This window comes from Bos taurus, chromosome 10, assembly GCF_002263795.3.
Source record: "Bos taurus isolate L1 Dominette 01449 registration number 42190680 breed Hereford chromosome 10, ARS-UCD2.0, whole genome shotgun sequence".
Lineage (NCBI taxonomy): Eukaryota > Metazoa > Chordata > Mammalia > Artiodactyla > Bovidae > Bos > Bos taurus.
The window spans coordinates 23,187,654-23,201,594 of record NC_037337.1 but is presented as its reverse complement, the minus strand read 5'-3'; the positions used below and the strand labels follow the sequence as shown (position 1 = coordinate 23,201,594).

General features: G+C 40.7%; 1 protein-coding gene and 1 long non-coding RNA gene across 2 annotated transcripts in view; one reads left to right on the top strand and one right to left on the bottom strand.

Moving 5' to 3' along the window:
- Positions 1–13,941, top strand: part of LOC100336282 (T cell receptor alpha chain MC.7.G5) — a gene marked incomplete in the record, with an annotated part of 1,089,855 nt that overhangs the window by 151,375 nt on the left and 924,539 nt on the right.
- LOC132346292 (uncharacterized) lies at positions 6,657–9,952 on the bottom strand. Its single transcript, XR_009496081.1, has 4 exons — positions 9,218–9,952; positions 8,492–8,621; positions 7,429–7,531; positions 6,657–7,263 (listed from the first exon to the last, which is right to left on the bottom strand). It is a non-coding gene; the product is annotated as an uncharacterized lncRNA (long non-coding RNA).

The following is a 13,941-nucleotide window of genomic DNA, read 5'->3' as shown; positions in this document are numbered from 1 at the left end:
TCCCCACTATTCTCATGATCTCAGAGTTTTCACCATAAATGACTACGGAATTTTTGCAAATCTTTTTTTTCTGACTAGAGTAATATGATGATATGATTTTTCTTTTCTACCCTGTTAATATTCTGAATTCCATCCATTGATTTTCAATATTAAAGTGTCTTGCACCCTTGAAGGAAATTACATTTGTGCTCAGTATATTATTCATTTTATATATCAATGAATTTTACTTGCTAAAATATTTTCAGAAATTTGTGTCTATCTTCAAGATAAAAGATATTTCCATGTAGTTTTTGGTTCTTTATGGTCTTTGTATGACTTGGGTGTCAGGGTAATATTAGCCTTATAAAATGAGTGAAGGATTATTTTCTATTTTCTGCAAGAAATTGTGTATAATTCAACGTTTGACAGAATTCTTCAGTGACACTGAGTCTGGGGATTTTTTTTTTTAATTAAAACTTCCATTTCTTCATAGACATCATGACTTCAGCTTTCTCTGGCCCCTGCTCTGAGGAGAGATGAGGAGGACCGACCCCTGGAGCCCACAGTGAGGTTTGGGGACGGACAGCAGGTGCTTCCAGAGCACTGTGCTTCTGCACAGAAGTAGGTTCCTGCATCTGAGAGCTGGGCGGCTGTGAGGTGCAGGGAGCTGTGCCGTCTGGTCTCTCCAAGCCAACCTGTCAGTCTCTGCTCTGTCTTCACTTCTCTACCCTTAGCTAATATCATCAGGAAGACAGAACTTCCCCCAGGCCTCTGCTTATACCACTGTAAGTTTTAAAATGCGCTTGAGGAATTGCAATACGTGGTGAAATTCTCTCCTTCTTGCAGAAGCAAGAATTCAGGAAAATGCTTTATCTGTTGCCCATTCAGTTCTGTTCAGAAAAGCAGTGAGAAGTAACAGAGAAAGTCTGATCGGATGTTTATTCTCTCAGCTATAATGATCTGTTTCATTCTTCTTGTGTATTTTCTCTTTTCCATGTCTCCCTCCCCAACTCCCTCTATCTCCCACATTTTAGTTTTTATGTTTTTCTCAACATCCTGCTCTCAGTCAGAAGACCCCACTCCTACAGTTGCCTGCAAATAAGATTCTGCTCTGCTGAATTTCCTGGGAGCAATTAGGGAAACCCCAAACTCACGTGATATTTGTATTCATAATATCGACACTGGTGCTAACAGTGGCATCTCCCTTTTCTTCCTCTTCAGAAAGAGTTGCTGAATCTGCCTGCTCCTAAAAGGGTTTTCCATGTATCACCTTCTTCCAGACCTATAGAAACCTGGTCTATACTGCCTTTGGGCAATAAAAAAGAAAGGAGTGACTGCAGTTTGAGACAGCCCATCACTTACCACCATGTTACCCACCCATCTTCTCCACGGAGTGTCTATGTTTGCAGATGCTGCCCCTCTGTGACTGTATCAAAAATTGCTGATCCAGTAATACCTGGTAAATAGTGGTTACTCAAACATTTGTTGAATGATAAATAAATGTGTATGTTTACTTATGTGAGAATTTGAATGCAAATGTCCCAGAAAGTAATTTAATTAATTACTCTTTTTCAAAGTAATTAAATAATGCCCTTCCATGAATGCAAACCATCAGGAGTTGCTTGTAGCTATTTAGAAATGTTACCTTTGAAAAACTGTGTTAGCCCCAGTAGCCCTTGTTCTTCCATTACAAATTATGACAAATTTGATGGCTCCAAAAAGCAAGAACTGGTTCCCTTCAATATGGAGGTCAGAAGCCTGAAAACAAGGTGTCAGCAGGAACATACTCCTTCTAAATGGTCTAGGAGAGAATCCTTCCTTGCCTCTTCTGGCTTCTGGTGGCCCCAGGTCCTCCTTTGCTAGTGACTGTATACCTCCAACCTCCTCCTCCATTGAGAAGACCTCACAAGGCCTTCTCACCTGTGTGTCTCTTAAAAAGACACTTGTCACTGGATTGAGGCCCCACCAAGATAATCCAGTATGATTGGATTTTAATACCCTTTTATTAATTAAATTTGAAAAGTTTCCTTGTTAAATAAGTTCACGTTTACAGTTTCCATGGATTAGGATGAGAATGTATCTTTAGGGGCCCACCCTCCAGCTCACTATAGGATCCTTAATGTGTTTGAAGTGTTGCCATGCAGTTATATAAATGGTAGACATCTCAAAACTTCTTTAAAGTCAAAAGTAAATCTGAATCTGAATTACTTTATATATAGAAACAGAAAGAGTAGCAGGTTTGGGATGTAACCCATGAGTTAAGTTCTTTGAAATGCACATAACTGGGATAACTTTTCCTTTTCAGCCATGTTGGATTTGGACCCCCAAATGAAGACAAATCTAGCAATGCTATGCTGCTGAAGGCTCCATCTCCACCCTAAAAGAGCAATGGGTCTGGAGCAGCACTTTGGGATGCTCTAAAAGTTCCCTCGTCTTCATGCAGATCAGGAGCCCTGCTGCGGTTTACACAGAAGAATGTAAACCAAGACAGAATAGTCACCCACTGGAGAAGGTTGCCCTTTCCCAACTCACACCATCGTATTTGCTATAGCCTATCTCTGGGTCTTGTGCTGTGAAGGAGATATTTGCTAAATGAAAAGAAGGGAACTTGACCGTGCTTTAGTTTGTGGACTAAAAAGAATCTCTACATGCCTCGTACTTGTAGGAAACAGCTTGAATAAATATAAATATAAGATGGCCCTCAGTAGCAAATATTCCTGTCAAACCACCTTAAGAGGGGACCAGATCCAAGAATATTTATAATTAAAAGTTAGCAATATTATCCGCTATGATTTCACATAAGAAGTAATGTTGCTTGAACTGGGCTGTAAAGGTTGAGTACATATGTGTGTTTTACACAAGTACTTGGGAAAAACCATTCTGACCACAGAGGACAGCATCCGCAAAGGTTCAGATTAAGGAAAAAGCTTAATACCAGCATAAATGGTTTTATTTTAAAGTGGCTGATGTACATCTAGAGTATGTGGCAGAAAAGGGTGAATGAGAAAACTAGAAGTAACTCAGGGAAAAATTGTACATTGCCTTGTAATTCTTAATATAAAATTTGATCTTTACAATTTCTAATGGTTCCTCATTATCCAAAGATGAGCAGGAAGTGAACTAATTTTATATGTTGTTGTTGTTATTATTGTTATTCAGTTATTGTTATTGTTGTTCAGTCGCTAAGTCATGTCCAATTCTTATTGACCCATGAACTGCAGCATGATGGGCTCCTCTGTCCATGGGATTTCCCAGGCAAGAATACTGGAGTGGGTTGCCATTTCCTTCATATATATATATATATATATATATATAAACTCTGTGGTCACGTAGAAGTCAGATTCAAAGAGTTGAGAATAAAGGCAGGAGGAGAGTGAAGCGGCCTTTGCAGTTATCCAAGTGAGAGGTGCTAAATGCTTGGATTAGGGGAGTTGCAAGGAGTATAGAGATGAGGAAGTGGGTGGGGGTGCTATTTGAGAAGTAAACTGACATGACCTTGATGACTATTAAGGTCTATGTGCTTCATTAGCACTCTGGTGCCAGTTGCCACAAGGAATGTATTTATTCTATCAGCTCATGTGGATCTAGTGGCCAAAGTTACCTCCAGTGATTCTTGCTTCCTGATATCTGGGACCTTGTGTAGCCCCCGTACACACTGAGTCCAGACTGGCTGCATGACTTACTGTAGTAAACAGATGAGCAGAAGTTAACATCATGCCAGTTCTGAGGCGAAAGGTGGCGACTCTTTGGCAGTTGACACTTCTGTAATTTGGAAGCCCTGAGGCACAATGTAAGCTGCCCAGCTTCCCTCAGGGCCACAGAGAGAGATCACATGTATGGGCCATGGTCACTCCTGAAAATGTCTGAGGAAGAGATGAGCCCAGGCCTCTGAGATTTCAGTTGAGCCTCAGCTTCCAGTCAACCTCACTAATTAAGGGAGTAAATTGAGGGATTCCAGTACAGTTGAGCCCCCTTTCACCGCATGGAGCAGAGGTATCATGAGATAATTAAACAGTAAGTTTTGAGGTGGTTTGTTGTGCAGCAAAACACAATGACACTAAAGCCCATGAAGAGAATCCTGTTGAAGACTTGTGAGATATGAGCAAAAATGAAATGTGTTTTTCCTCTCTCTGATTTCTGATTGTCTCTAAGAGCTTACCTGAAACATCTGTTTGTTTCATCAAACTTCATTTCACGTGTGGTCTGAGTGCTCCTGCCTTAGCACAGAAGATTAGCTGGTGATGCTCAGGTGTGATCAGAGAAGGCCATGGCACCCCACTCCAGTACTCTTGCCTGGAAAATCCCATGGACGGAGGAGCCTGGTGGGCTGCAGTCCATGGGGTCGCTAAGAGTCAGACACGACTGAGCAACTTCACTTTCACCTTTCACTTTTATGCATTGGAGAAGGAAATGGCAACCCACTCCAGTGTTCTTGCCTGGAGAATCCCGGGGACAGGGGAGCCTGGTGGGCTGCCATCTATGGGGTCACACAGAGTCGGACATGACTGAAGTGACTTAGCAGCAGCAGCAGCTCAGGTGTGATGAGAGCCTTGGGCCCCACAGGTGTTTGGTTGATCATGTTGGGGCCCTACAGTAAACAGGGACATGTGAGCTTTCCTTGTTCAATTTGATGTTTATATTTCACTCATTCTTCTCACTCCAAGTGACTTTAAAAAATGAGGGACTATTTAAGAGGTCATATCTGTATCTCTATAACTAACACAACAGAATATTTTCAATTTCAAATCCATTTGAGAACCCAAAGAAACTGAAAAGTTTGGTGCATGTTTGCTTGGTTATATATGACTTTCATAAAGACACAGGTATATTTTAAGTAATCTCATTTCCAGGTTTGCATTTTCCCCATATTTATAAGAGTAGATTTTCCAAATTATGTGCCACTGCATCCAGGAATTGATTACCTGTGTGGAAAGTGCTTTATCTCCTTACCTCCTAAGGAATGTGGAATCACAGGTCAGTTTCAAGCAGCATTCTATATTGAAGTGCTGTACAGATGTAATCAGTTTCTATATGTTCTTTGGTATGAAAAATACATGAAGCACTGTGTTGCAGCAACACACAGTATAGACACATTTTGTCCTTGCTTTTTCTCTGTGGTTTTTGTTTCTACCAATTCGGAGTTAGCTAAAACACAGGATCTTCACTGATAGTATTAGAAATTCCTTCCATTGATCTTTATGCCAATAATGTTGAAGATCCAGTTTGGGAAGTTGACCAGCAGCTCTTTTTTTTTTTTTTTTTTTTGCATGTTGTTTAATTTCATCAACACTACTGTACAATGAACTACAGGTTCACCTCATTCACTTCTGTGCTCTACCTTCCAGTTCTATGCACATTCATATAGCAAAACGGATTCAACCATTTGCAATCTGATGGACAAACAGATTCATTACTGCCTTGTGAATGATCTTTGAAAAAGAAATCTTTGACATGAACATCTCTTAAATAGTTTCGGTCTGAGGGATTTGTATGCAAACCAGTATTGTTTTTATAATATGTATTATCTTTCCTAAACATAATGACACTAACAGATTTTTTTTAAATATAAATTTATGAAAGAGAGAGAGCACAATAACAACGTAATTCAGGAGACTGGACAGAGGCTGGATATTAATTACTGATGTGTATGGTGGGGCTGCTGCTGCTGCTGCTAAGTCGCTTTAGTCGTGTCCAACTCTGTGTGACCCCATAGACAGCAGTCCACCAGGCTCCGCTGTCCCTGGGATTCTCCAGGGGAGAAACCTGAAAACACAAGCTATAAGATGAAGAGGCCTGGAAGCAAGTTAATTCATGTTGACAAACCCCAGAAAGACCCCAGAATTAGCAGCCTCTGCCAGAGGAGCCTGGCAGGCTACCGTCCATAGTGTCCATAGCTTAGAGTTGGACACACCTGAAGCGACTAAGCAGCAGCAAAGCACCAATGTGGTATTAAGTTAAAATGTTAGTCACTCAGTTGTGTCCAACTCTTTGTGACCCCATGGACTATAGCCCACCAGGCTCCTCTGCCCATGGAATTATCCAGGCAAGCATATGGGTAGCTATTCCCTCTTCCAGGGGATCTTCCTGACCCAGGGATCGAACACAGCTCTCCTGCATTGTAGGCAGATTCTTTACCATCTGAGCCATCAGAGAAGCCCAATATAGTATTAAACTGGTGGGTTATTTGGAAATCTGCAAAATGAGCACAGGATCAGATAATTGATCAGCTTCATATACCTGGAAATTACTAAGTAAGAAACTCAGATCCTGGAGTTTGGTTACTGATTCATTATCACAATTACAATATAAACTGGGGGAGAGACCAAGGGGCTGCTGTCTATGGGGTCGCACAGAGTCGGACACGACTGAAGTGACTTAGCAGCAGCAGCAGCAGCAGATATCACAGCGATTTTTCAAAATGCAAACAGCCACATAGTAAAGAAATTACATACAGGTGTCCATGTAGTGGGAAGTTTGAACTAAAGCAAAACCAAAATCTCCAATGAGTTAAATGAGACAGAATTGATTGTTCTGGTATAAAACATGCAGACTTCCATGCCAGATGTGTGAGACAGTATATCCCCATATTACATTCATGCACATAAGGAAATACCATAAAGACTAGCTCTTAGGATGCAGCAGTAGTGAGGGGTAAATATTACCCAAGTATAACCACATTATTTTAGTTTTGAAAACTATCTAGTTTACTTGGAATCACAAGGAAAGAGGAGGCTAGGAATTGGAATTAATGATATGGCCAGTATACTGGTGGTAGTGGAGATTAGTGATGTTTAGAAACAGTCCAGTTAGTTGAGGAAGCTACAGTGACTGGAATGCCTGTTTATCTATGTCTGCATTTCCCCCTGATTATCAAAAACACTGTCATTCATTGAATGTCCCTTTTCCTCCAGACAATGGCTCTTCATCAATGCTGGTCCCAAAGCAGCAGCAGGTATGGGTTTGGGTATGGGCTGCAGAAGGCTGAGGGGCACTGTGTGGAGGCACAGAGGTATGTGGCTGAGTCTTCAGGCTGGGATCCTCTGATGTACATGGAGCTGTAGCCCTCCTTAGTATTCAGAGTGACTCTCACTTGTCCTTGCTTCTTTTCCTCCCCATTTATACTTATTACAAACAAGTTCTTGGGGCCCTTTGCAGGTTCCCATCTGTACCAGTGTAAAGCCTAGGAAGAGCTGGAAGGGAAACTGCAGGTGAAATTGGTGCTTTCTCCTTCCTGAACCCACAGCAAGGGAGGACGCTGTTCCACAGTCAAGAGGCTGCTCACTCCTGTTCAGAAAGACAAGGTCACACATAGAAACTGATTTCTCTACAGTGTTCATTGCCTTCACACATTCCCAGATATTAGAATCTTGAGGTGCCTGACTGCATCTCCCTCCTTCCCCATCACCACCCCAGACTGTTCAGAATGTCTTCAGCAGCCCCAGGACTTACGGCCAAGATGAAGCCACAGGACCAGCCATGAGGCTGGCAAAGTGTTCCTCTCCATTTATCCTGATCAAGTATCCTCAGCAGAGGAATGTTCTGCAGCCTAGATCTGTGAGACATGCTGCTTCAGAAAATAGGTTTCTGTACCTGGTTGCCCAACCAATCAGAGACAAGACCACATACGTGTGCTAGAAACACAGCAACCATTTTTGCCCTAGAATCAGTTGCCTGTGGTTCAAAATGAGGGATCAAACATCACTTTCTTGAGACCAACTTCACAAACATTGAGATGAGCTCACTATACAAAGAGAACTGACAACCTTTCAGAAGTGGGCTGCTTAATCATGGACTGCTACTATTCAACTTGAGAGAGTGGGATGGTAATATGTGACATGAATCCCGCTTTGGTTAAAAATCTTTATATGTATTCTAAACAAAATTTTTAAAACTTTCAAACTCCCCAAATAGAAATGTTCACCCACATAATGTGCTGAATTTTCTTTTGCTTCATGTACATTATTCTAATATGAAAGTCACACAATAGAGTTACTATTATTCCTAATTTACAGATAACAAAAACTGTAGCTCAAAGAGTTTGGGTGATTAACTCAAGGTGAAATATCAGGGAAGTGGCATAGCAAGAATTAGAACACTTATCTATCTGGTATGGAGCATATCGTGTTTGGAATTTGTCATGCCCCTACGTTAATGATATTCTGTAAATGTTTTAAATGTCAGAGGTTATATGTTTTAAAAATAATAGAGGTCTACTTGTTGATTTTCTTTCTTTTTTTAAAAAGAATTTTCTTAATGTCAATCATTTTTTAAGACTTTATTGAATTTGTTACAGTATTGCTTCTGGGTTTTTTAATTTTTTGGGGGGGTGGGGACAAGGCATGTGAGGTCTTAGCTCCCCGATCAAGAATCAAACCAGCACAGCACCCACTGCACTGGATAAGCACTTCAAGGACAATACAATACTGTATTAAGATAGAGAGTTACTCTTGGGATGAGGAAAGGCCTGTGCTCTAAGTAAGATATGGAGGGAGGGCTCCACTCTGACACTTACTCTGCAACATCAGGCAAGGTACTGAACCTCTCTCATGTTCAATTTCCACTTCTGCGAATAGTCAGCATCCTTCTTCTGGGCACTGGGCTCACAGTGGCATTCATCATCTCATTCACTTCTCCTAAGAACCCTGCATGGTAGATTCTATCAATATCCACCTTGCAGATATAAGGAAACTGACGCATACTCCCAAGATCACTCAACTAATGAGTGGTAGGTCTGGAAACATAATCCAAGTCTTCCATCTCAAGCACTGTTACACTGCCTCCCTAAAGTAGCGTGGACCCAACCTTGAAGGGTTAGGATAGGGACTAAGTGAGAGCACACCTGAAAATCGCCTCGCACAGCACTGCCCCAGCGTGCGCTCTCAGTCAGCTACAGGCAACGCACAGAACGCTGAGGACTGGGAGCCAAACCCTCAAATTTCAAAGGAGTCTCTCCACAAGATAGAGCTTAATATTTTTTGAGGTGTAATTGACAGTTTAAATGGTAGATCTCATGTGAATAAGTTTCCATGGTCTATCATGTTCTTACTGTTCAGGGAAAATCAGCTCATTAGGGTGTTATATTGAGAGATTGAGATGTTGTTGTTGGAATGAGTCTACCAAGCAGTGTTTGCCGTGATTGCTTAGTTTTTTCCCCATTTTTGAGTCTTTCTCCCATTCTCAGAATATTTCTATACTCTACTACAAGAAAGGACAGAGCAGTAGAAACTATTTCACTTACCAAAAGAAGAAGGGAAAAAGAAGACACCTCTTTGTGCAATAATTCTGAGCTTCCTTTCCAAGGTAGCCTATTACGTGCCAGCCAAAATCATTGCATGTAAGATGTTACAAGAAAACATGAAGATACTTATTGGCCAACCCAATATTTGTCATTTGAAGTCAATCATTTTCACATCTGGTAGGCAAAGATTAAAAACCAGCCAGTTGTCTCGAATCTTCTCTCTCCTATGATTTCTGCAGTGAGACTTTTACTGACTTTGGTTGAACAATGGCAGCCCCTATTGTGACTAGCGTGCATGCGTACATGCTTAGCCTCTCAGTCTTTGAAACCTTTGGACTGTAGCCACTCAGGCTCTTCAGTCCATGGGATTCTCCAGGCACATAATACAAGTGACTAGGTTTGCCCGCAATTTAATCCATGATCACTAGAGGGCGGCAAGGAGCCCAGGGTAAGCGTCACAAAATATTTAGCAGGACACCAGCTGGCAGTGCTTCCGCTTTCATTCTTGCTACGCAGTCGCTGGAGCCTGATTCTCTGGGAATGCAAATAGTAACATTAAGATAAAGCAGTCACAAAGGTGTGACATTTGAGTTTTCAGAGGTGCACCATGTAAATGTTTCGAGGGATAGCGTCACAGCAGAGAGGGCAAAGGCAAGAGGCACAGGTCTTGATATAGGGATATGCTTGGAGTGTTTAAGGAGTGATATCTCTTCTTTTCCTGTAGCCTCTTGTTTTTCCAGGCACACTACAACTAATAAACTTGCTAAAGCATTTAGCACGTAACTGGATAGTGGATGATTTCCTCATCTACTGATCCTGGGGCAATTTCTACCTAGGTTTACCATCTTCTTTCCTAGTTGCCTTTAGTTTCCAGTTTAAACTAGTATAATGTCACCATCACTGAGACATCCAGCCTCCCTGTCTTAGATCTAAGTGCTTCTCCATACCCAAACTTTCTCTTCAGGAGCCCTCTGAGATGGTACACTCTGGAAGACAATAAAAGTTCGGGACACTTTTCACAGTTAGAAAAGTTATGTCTCACTTCTCAAAGATTAAAAGAAATGGAACCTGTCTTATAGGGTTTTAACACTTAAATTAGGTAATGAATTGTAAATTCACCCATGCCTTACTATATTATAGAAAAGCTCAATAAATATCAACTTTCTTTATTCTACTAAAGAATACCTTTCCTTCAAAGTCCACTTCTGTGACCTACTTTTCCCCCCACACACACATCAGTTCAGTAATGGAAGCTTCCAGGATATTTACTTAATCACTCACTTTCCTGGACACAGTCATTCTTTTTCCTTATCCCTTGGTGTCATATACATCTAGCTACATTGATACACTCAGGCTGAAAGGACACGGATGGAACAGATGAGGTTTGATCTTTGTTTCTGTAAAAACAGTAAAATCAAGGTCATATTGCATGTTTACTATGTATTGGATATAATATTTCTGATTTCGATCTCCAAGATTTTGCTATTCTTATTAGCTATTTTCTCTTCTTATTGATTTACGTGCTTTTAATATATCCTGCATTTGAGTCCTTTTTCAGGACTGTGTATTGCATACATAGCCTTCCAGTCCAGCCTTGACTTTTCCCTCTCTTTGCAGTGATTTTTAACAAACAAAAACAATTTTAAAATATACTTGTGTCTTCATAAGAAGCTCTTGAAACTTTGATGTGTTTGTTTTCTTAGAAATGTTTACCTTTTGTGACTGTTATTGCCTGTGATAAGTCAGGTATCATTATTAATGATGTTTCCCAGAATATAGCATATCAATTTCCCCTGAGTATTAGTAAGAGTTTACCCACTAAAATAGACACTTGAATTTGTCTTCAATGCTTTGCAAACTTCTGCCAAAACCACAGAGGTGGACTTGCAGAATTCCTTATTCATCTTTATTACTTTACATATAGCATTGTTCCTGAATAAGGAGCTTGTTTTATATGAAGTTAAGTACAACAGTGAGTGGAGATTCTTGCTATGGGCAGAGATTATAGAATAGGTAATGCAGGAGGTAGTTATAAATACCAGTTACGACCTTGTGGCCATTTGCAGTAACAAAAAATATAATAGTTATGAAATTACTTTCATTTTATATGAATATATTTATGTATACATTAACCATTTTTATGGACTCTTCCACCAGCTCTACCTGTTGCCTGTGTTCTAATCCTTATAACTTATCTCTTACTCTACATCACTGGTGGTTCTCTTTCTCTAATTGTGCCCCGACACAAAATCTGAGAGGAGAGGACTTAAGGAAATTATTTTCATGACGATTTCAGCTTCTAGACCCAGATTTGTGATGTGAGGATCTTTAGGTGAAACTACCATTTTATATTCTTTTGGGGCAAGTTTTCAAATTTAGACAACTTTACACATGCTCTGGATGGTTGACTTAAAAGTCAAAAATTCAAGATGAGAATATAGGAGTAGAAAGTTACCCTGGACACCTGCTTCCAAATGACATGGAAGGAGCCTTCTTTTAGTATTAAATCTTCTGATCCAGACCACAGATGAAACAAGCACAGGACTATCATCTCTTGTCTAGGGTCTGCAGGTGTGTATTTTGGCGGTAGTCCTGCACCGGGTGTGGGAGGGGGTGGGGTTGTGGGGGAGGGGGGTCTTCTCTCTTATCCAGCTCAGAAGTTTTTGTTCAGCTTTTCCTATCACTTCAACCACTGTGAGTTCCCAGAGAGCACAGAAGTACTTTGCAGAGTCTTCCAGCTTTAAGGCTGAGATAATGAGGCTGATGGCTTTATGTGATTTCTGAAAATTTATGGAGTAGCGGCCATCCCTTGCATTCGGGCTGTAAGAATTCTGACCAATAAGGTAAATCATCTCTCCACTGGGAAGCTGCTTATACCAAAAAATGTTATAACTGTTCCAACTTGTCTCATACTGACAGTTCATGGTGGCTGACTTCCCAACTTGACTGGATATTTCTGGCTGGTCTTGAGTAACTTTCTGGGCCACGCCAGATCCTGTGAAAAAAATCAGAAAACAGAGATGAAGCAGTGAATAAAATAGTGTAGGAATTAGACTCATTTAGGTCTCCAAAAAGAAAAACCAAACTGAAATCCTAAGATGCCTGCTTTTCCCCAGTCCTCCTTTCCTCCCCAAGTCCCTGTGAAGCTCCACGTGCCTGTGTGCAGTCCTTTCACCCTGAACACGCGCACCCATGCTTGGAAGCATCCCTACCAGAGAAGGTGAAGGCCAGGAGCACCCAGAGCAGACTGGAGAGCGGCATGAGGCATGGAATCCCCTGCTCAAATGTGCTCAGTTCTGCCTCAGGCTGAGAGTTCAGTGTCTTTGAGTGTCTGGCAGCACATATACATAGTAACTGGTTCCTGTGTCACTCCTACAAACAGAAAGTGGGGTTTGTCATGTTCATAGGTAATGTGGTCTGTGCACAGATGGGGAAAAAAAGTGTGATTCACCACAAACCTTTACTTTGTCTATTTTTTTCACCATAATTAAGTTACACTGAGTCTGAAAAAAGGGCTTCCCTGATAACTTAGTTGGTAAAGAATCTGCCTGCAATGCTGGAGACCCTGCTTCAGTTCAAGCCTGAAAGAGGACTTTGCAAAAGCAGTTATTAGTAAAGATTTGAGCTGAGGGGTATTGAAGAACAAACAAGTTGACATTCATTGATGATTATTCAACAGAAAAATTTTGCCATCCCATCTAAAGTAAGATTTGTTTTTAAAATTGTTATTGGAGTATGGTTGATTTACAATGTTGTGTTACGGCAAAATGAAATGTCCATGGACAGAGGAATGGATAAACATGTGGCACATATGTACAATGAAATTGTTGTTGCTCTTTAGTTTCCAGTCCCCTCAGACTCTGTGACCCCATGGACTCTAGCCCATTAGGCTCCTTTGTTCATGGAATTTCTCAAGCAAAAATAATGGAGTGGGGTGCCATTTCCTTCTCCCAGGGGCTATACCTGACCCAGGGATCGAACCCACGTCTCCTGCTTGGCAAGCAGATTCTTTACCACAGAGCTACCAGGAAAAACGCACAATGAAAGCACTCAGCCATGAAAAAGAACAAAATAATGACATCTGCAGCAACATGAACAGACCTAAAATAAGATGTAGTACAAGCTATGAACTCTTCTTGTAATCTACTTACTTACTGGTCATTCATTTAGCCTATGCTTACATTTCTCCATCCAAAATCTAAATACTCTATTTAAAAATTCACAGACTTTGGTCTTGGAGAAAGGCAGTCTTATCCAAAATTTTTGATAAATTTTTTTCTGGGTTTTAGAGCTCTAAAATATTGTTAAAATACAAATGATAACCTGATACCTCAGCTTTATATGCACTCTTTTTTATGCATAGCTCTGTGAAATTTTGTCACGGGTGCAGGTTTTTGTACCACCACTAAAATCATGATACAGAATTGTTCCGTCTCTCTAAAGATAACCATTTTCCTGACCTCCTCATCCCTGCAACTGGTGATGACCCCTAGCAGATGCTGATCTTTTCATCTCTATATTTTGTCTTTATGAGAACTCTATATAAGTAAACTCATACAGCATGTATACAATCATAAAAATATGTTAAGTGTAATCATCTACCATGTAGTCTTCTGAGACTGACTTTTTTTTCACTCAGCATTGACATCCATCTAGGCTATTGAGTGTATCAGTACTCGGTTTCTTTTAATCACAAGAGACTGTGTCTAACTTATGATGAATCA